Source organism: Solea senegalensis, unplaced genomic scaffold (assembly GCF_019176455.1).
Source record: "Solea senegalensis isolate Sse05_10M unplaced genomic scaffold, IFAPA_SoseM_1 scf7180000014119, whole genome shotgun sequence".
Lineage (NCBI taxonomy): Eukaryota > Metazoa > Chordata > Actinopteri > Pleuronectiformes > Soleidae > Solea > Solea senegalensis.
The window spans coordinates 85726-93101 of record NW_025320970.1 but is presented as its reverse complement, the minus strand read 5'-3'; positions in this window follow the sequence as shown (position 1 = coordinate 93101).

The window sequence follows — 7376 nt, the reverse complement described above, 5'->3', positions numbered from 1 at the left end:
ACTGCAACTTCGTTTTACACACAAACTAGTGACTAGAGAGTTGTAAAGCTTGTTGATTGGAAAAGCAAAAAAAAAACTGTGCCGTGCCAATGCCGATGCGAGTCGAGTTGTGCCGGGACCATGTAGTGGAAAAGCGGCAGATCAGTCTGCCTGTCCATCTGCTTTCTGCAGTCCCCTGCTCTGACACTAGCTGCAGCACAGTAAAAAAAAAAATCCAGTCCAGCATTGAAACCCCAAACCCTTAACCCTTCCACCTGCAAGCACTTCAGTCATACAACAATCACAATGCAAAAATATGTGGTTCTCTTTCTCTATTAACTAATTTACAACTACCCATGTCTCCACTTCCTCCTTTTTACTTTTTCTTTTTTACACAACTTGGCAACTCTACATATGTGTGTTAATGTTGAATTATTAGTAGAATCTTTGTTAAAACAACTTTTAAGGACTACAGTACGCTAGCTCAAATGTAGAAAACAAAAAAAAACAAAAGGCAACCAAAAACCATAAAAAAATGATAAAGAAAAATTTCAAAAAAAGGGTATACAAAGCTCTTCTAAAATCGTGAACAAACGCGTATCGCTCTGGCCCCGCTCAACCTTTAGCTGTGCTCAGTCGTAGCTGCCCTACCGAGGCAAACAAAAGAAAAAGGCCGCAACCTTTGATGACGTAAAAATATTAACATGTCTTTTCAGTTTGAAACATGTTCAAAACACGGCTCTGACGTTAGGTCAAAGACGTCGATGTACTGTGTTGCATTGGTATCTGCTGCTGCTAGTTAGCTTGCTCACTAGCTAACCCCGTCCTAGCTAAAAGGTTAGAGTGCTAACGCGCTACGTTCTCAGTCCAACATGAGGGGGCTCAAAAATGAATGCAGCCCCATAAGGTGCAACAATAAAAACACATATGCTCTAAACTTCTTGGCAAAGTGATCATTATCAAACATTTTGGGCGGGGAAAAGAAAAGAGAGTTAGCGCTGCCTCTTCTACTGCTTACGTCGGCTACGTAGCAATAGCAAACATTGAATCTTTTGCAAATCTGTCAAACGGTGCTTTTTATTTTTCATCTAAAAAAAAAAAACGTTTATGATGTAGAGCTGACGGTACGTGACAGTACGGACTATTACTGTTTGGTTTTGGGAAGATTAGTGTTCTAATTTTCGTAAGGAGACTCATTCTCGCCTATTTCCTCTTTAGCAGCCCCCGCAGCAACCATCATTCAACACTTCCTCCAAATAAATGAGCAAATTAAAAGTCAACAATGGCAGATACTAAAGAAAATATATGAGGTTTGCCACATTTTCCTAAGATTTATCTTCAAATCCCTGGGTGTAAACCCTTGTTTAAAGCCATATGCACCACAGTCAAACCCAGGAGAACAAGCACCAGCAGACAGAGGAAACAAAAATGTGTTTTGGGATTTGCCTTTTAGCTCTATTATCACAACTAAACCCAACCTTTCTACAGTGAGCAGCACTTATCTGCGCCTGAGGAGCAACGGTACCGGAACCGCCAACCATCCGGGTACGAGCCCACAAGTCCCACATTCAGACTTTTAGAAAGTCTAAAAAAAAAAAATGGTCTAAAGGAGCGTTTAAACACAAACAACTTTAGAGGCTATGCACGACACTGCTGCTACAGAAGATTTCAAAAGCCAATTAATAGTTTCTGCACTTCTTATTGTATTAATGTCGTCCAACACCTGGTACACGCAGACGACCACAGACCGCCTCAATGAATGGAAATGCGGGCATGAATGTGCACATACCTGTCCTGCAGAGGTGTTTTGTGATCAAATGATGAAACTTTGAATGTTTTTCCAAGGAATCATTTGATAATTTGGTTTATAAAATGTGAGATGATTCTGTAAAAATGCTAAGCACAAAGGAATATGTCCATTTTTCTTGCTCGTTTCCCCACAGAAAACTAACTTCCCCAATCTTTGTGGCGTTAAAAACAATTGTGGCCGTTTACTCTTGATTCATGTATCTCTGAGCCTCTCAGCTACAGTTAGTACAGTCCTGATGATTTTAAAACAAATTTTAAACAAGCGTAAACAAACGTCACTTGTGTTTCTCCTAATCCTCAAAATGACAACGTCATCAAACCAAAGCTGTTAAGTATACCGTCCTAGAGCAGCAAAGAAACTTGAATATACACATTTAAACTCGAATATACACATTTAAGAAGCTGAAATCACAGACCTTACCTTCATTAATAACAAATTTTAAAATAAAAAACACTTTTACTGATAAAAATAGTCAATTACTTACTTACATTATCATATCGCAGTGCTTAAAAAGGAAGCAAAAAAATAATAATCTTGAGCCAAATCTGTTTCTGAATTGTTCCCCACGATTTTATAGATATTTAGTGCAATGTCAACTCTGTGGAAAACGAAAGCTACATTTTTGAAGGTTTTACTCTTTTCTCTGGATCACGTTGTTTCCACTGAAGACAAGTTTAACACTCTCTCTGGTAATCGTGAGTATTATCATTATATGATATATAGCTCGGTTCAGTGTTTACAGGTAGCGAATCTTGTCAGCGATTTGGTTTTGCTCTACAGACGGGCGTAATCATTTTTTTGGTCAACGACAGAATCTCAAAAAAAAAGAAGGGGAACCAATCACAGATGAAGTTTCTTTCCCCTGGTCTTTCCCGGTACAGGTGAGCTTGACGAGACAATGACGGGGAAGAGATGTCAAGCAGCTTTTGGCGGCCATTGAATAACAATGACGGCATTTCGAGATAGCTAGAAATACATCATCTGGATCACTGGTTGTAGGTCTGTCCAATTGCGTACAGATGCATTTTGATGATAGTCTGGTATTTGCCAGGTTATTCTACAGGTTAACCATCCATGCCGTCTGTGATCGCACCCTGGCTCTGGGTCTCTGATTGGCTGTGGTCGGTTGTGAGGGTTCCTGTGGGTCGCGTTTTTTGAATAATTCGCACCGAGCGACTGCTGATCGTGTCGACGATCCGATTATCAGGGCTGAAAATTGTTTTCGGCTCAAGGGATTGTGTTGTTCGTCTCACTTTTTAAAAAAAACAAAAAAGAAAAAGGATTGGGGGGGTAAAATAAAATATGCCCGAGTTATTAATTCAGCCTTTGACCCAAAATGCCACAACATAAACAAACAAGTAGCCAGGTATTTATCTTTGTGGCACAGGGCCGGAGAGCGACAATTGCCTCCTCCTTCTCCTCCACCACCTCCTCTTTGTCATTAGTCTCTTCTCTCCTCTCACTCTCATCTCTTTGTCTGGATTGTGGCTTCGCTCATGTGACGGCACACTGCCGCAATGCCTCATCTGTCCTGGGAGATTCTTAACAAACATCTCCTCCTTGGGAAGAACAGCACACACACACACAGCCCTCCCCATCACTGCTCAAGTCTGGGATGATTAGAATTATTTCTTTAGGTCAACTGGTTCAACAGTCTAGTCGATATAAGCCTCGCGATTGGCCCCCGCGTCTCTCACGTGAACGCTCCGATTGGCCGGTGATGCCAACCAGAGGGGATTTGGGGACAAACACCTCTCATCAATAGTCTGATTATCAAAAGTGCAATAAAGACAAACACAATCGGACCACAATGTCCTGAGAGGAGGAGGAGGAGGAGGAGGACGGGCAGAATGCTTGAAAGCACAAAGAACCAAACACACACACACACAAAAAGCACTGATGTGCAGTCAGAACGTACCTGCACCCGTTAATTTGCTCATTTGTATTCAAATAGCTCGATGTATCTGTTGGCTCACGTATACACACACACACACACACACACACACATATAGAAACAGATATAACAATGACAACTTCAGTGCAGTGAAGAAAATAAAGAGTCGACACAGAAATGAAGGAGTGGTAGATGTGAAATGATGGTCCACATAATGAAGCGACAAGGGACCAACACTATTTAGCTCCTTCCTGTGCGCAAAAGAGAGAGAGAGAGAGATGTATACATAATGAGGAGATGAGACAGAAAGAAATGTAAACAAAGAAAATGGCAAACAGAGGAAAAGGAGAGAGGCAGGGGAGGACAGAGAGGGAAGAAAAAAGTATATGTGTGCTTGTGTCCTGACTGCAGTTGGGTGGCAGGACATTTACCCGCCAACAGAATAATAATAATAATAATAATAATAATAATAACAAAAAAAAAACCCAACAGGGCGTCCAAGAGATGTGTTGATTTTCTGCTCTGATATCTAAATTATCTATTAAGAAAAAAACAAAAACTGCACATTCAGGTTGAGCTGCAGTTTTGACGAGGCACATATGTAGAAGACTTAGTGCTGTTGGTATGGACATGTGACTGTATGTGTGTGTGTGTAAAGCAAGGGGGAAGAAACAATAGAAAAAAAGAATGGTATGCTGCTCTCTGAGGCAGACAAAAACAAACAGCCGCTCATCTCAACCTCTGTGCACATACCACCCACCATCCCCACACACACACACACACACACGTATACATACACAGACCTTGCAGGGCTGAGCACCCAAACCACCCACACACAGTGACAGACATGCGCAGTCACCACACGGAGCCAGACGCACACGTATGCAGCACATAAGATTGAGGCGCAGACCCAGCCTGGCACAGGCACGCGCATTAAACGCATGCACGCACGCATGCACGAACGCACGCACGCACTGTACCACTCAAAAGCTCTCTCGAGTGAGGAGGCAGACATTAACATGCCATAAATGGAGATGGAGGGAAGCGAGAGGAGTGGAAAAGGGAAAAAAAACCCAGCATACATACATTAATATGCACACACACACACTCACTAAAAGAAAAACACACCCACGCATTGGGTTGGCACAGATGCGCACACACACATACACACAAAGCTTTTACAAACAGCTCCCAAACCCACCCTGCGACAAACCAGACACACACACACACACACACACACACGTGTACATATGCATGCATGCATTCAAACCAAATCATCCAATCACCACATCCCCTCCTCTTTAGGGAGGCTAACTGTCCTCTTCTCTCCCTCCCTCCCTCTCCGTCTTCCCTTCTCTCTGAGATTCTTCATGAATAAAAAGGGGGGGGAAACAAAACAGTAATGTGCAAACTGTCTCCTCTCTCTTTCTCCCTCGACTTCACATTTTCCTCCTCTCTTTTACCTCTCACACTTTCTCATGCATCTGCCCTGTTGGAACTTTTTCAGTCAAGTCTCCTCGTCGGTCGGATTGTACCATGTGCTCTGGAATAGAGGGTGGGGCAAGGCATGATTTTTTTTTTAAAAAACAAAACAAACTCTTGTTAACCTGCCAGCCTCCCACTTGCTCCCACACGTTCATTTCATTTCAGTAACAAGGGTTCTTTGACTGGCAGCCATTGTTAAATAATATTTATAAGCCATACATAATAAGCATTAAGGACACATTTAAGGCTATTTTTGATTCGTATCCAAGGGTTTCGTCTCATACGTCAAGGTGTTACATAGTGGAGATTGCTTTAGAATATCTCCACTGTTTATAGTTATGCACAAAGGGTGAGCTCTGCGTTTCAGAGAGTCTGGCAACCGCGGTTTTCAACATTTTGAATATTCAAAAACCAATTGCTGATTTAAAACTGATTCGGTTTTGTCATCATGAAATCAAGAGTAGTGATGTGTGTGCAGGATCAAGATTAGGAAGCTTTAACCCTGGGTATGACGTACCTCTCACCTCTACACTGTATCGGTGCAGGTCTATGCCAATCAAAACTGAAGCAATGCTATTAAAAGTAAGAAAAAAATAAGGTTTGAATTAATTCTGAATCTTTGAAGATGTCGATCCTAACAGATTACACAGCTCCCACTTTCCCAATTCTGACTCCAAACTGGTGATAAAGGTGCTCGAGCTTTCGTCTCCTTTAGAGGGAGAAAATAAAACTAACACTTTGCAATGATAAAAGATGAACTCTAACACTGCAGTATATGAGGCTGACGCATGAGCTGAAGGTGGTTTTTACGGAAGTTACCATGAGCGACATTTAAGCAAGAGAAGCAAACGTTTTGGCTTAACGATAGTGACATGTGCCGCTTTTCCACTACATCGCCTCGCCTCACCTCGACTCGGTTTGGTTGGTTTTCCATTACAATATAGCACCTCGTACTATAGTGTCCTCGACATGGGCGGAGTCATCACAGCACGGCTGCATGAAACTGCCGGTATTTATAGATTATATATAGATTAATTTAGTAGCCGTTTTTACACTGCTGAGGTAAAAATCCAAATTTCCTAATTTTTAGAGACGGCACACGAACGAGACGCGGATCAGTCATGAGCATTTGAAACAAGGTCTGGATCTGTCAGCTGTCTTGATTTGAACACCACAGAATAACCAGACAGACGTCTATGTTTATATTGATTTGTTTGTTATTGATCTCATGATTAAAAGACAGAGAGGCTGAGGTCTCAGTGAAACAAGAATATTTTTTACTATTTAAACAAAAGCCCTGGGTGCAGTGGATTCTGGAGGTCAACGACAAGTGTGACTTTCAGGGTTGTTTTCAATCTCATTTCCCTTCCGTGGGATCAAATTCCCCACATTGCGCTCTGGAAATTGTCAAAACTGAACAAACTCCATCGGCTTTGAACGTTGCCTCGCTTAATAACACAAACTAGGTCTGGTTAACGCGCAGACCGGCCTTTAATTCCCCACACCGCTCTGGTATTCTGCAGCTGACAGAGCCCAAATGCATATTAGCGTGCGTGCGCGTGTACTCGGCGCAGTGGCGGGTGAATGAATCAACTAAGCGTGTGTGAAAACACGCCGTCTGGCCTCTCTCTCTCTCTCTCTCTCTGTGTTTTGCAGCACACAAACAAAACTGTGCGGCTGCAACAGTACACACATTACAGAGTTGTGTTTTCTCGCCACGTACCAAAGCTTAAATTAGCACCTCTGTCCATGCCAGGCAACACACATCCAGGCAGTGAGCCCGGGGAACCTCACGCTGCTAACTGGCATGGCGGGGAAAACAATTTTTTTAGGGGGAACACACACACACAGACGATGTAAACAAAAGAATGGTGTCAACATATTCTCACACACACACACACACAGACAGACCTCACCCGTAAACTGTCAGGCAGAAAGAAGTTTGCGTTTGGATCATTCTTGGGTTTTCTTCTTTGTGTTTTTTTTTTTTAAAAAAGGGGTGCGATCGACAGATACAAATTGGATTGTGAGCTAATATTTTTCTTCTTTTTTTTCTTTTTAAATAAAACCCCCCCTTTCTTCTTCTTTTTTTCATCTGTACAAAAACATATTTTGATTGTACTAATACCGCAGGAAAACACAGTGCAAACTCTTCGACAATAATTAACAACGGAGCGTTGCAGCGAATGGCGCACGTAGGAAAAGATT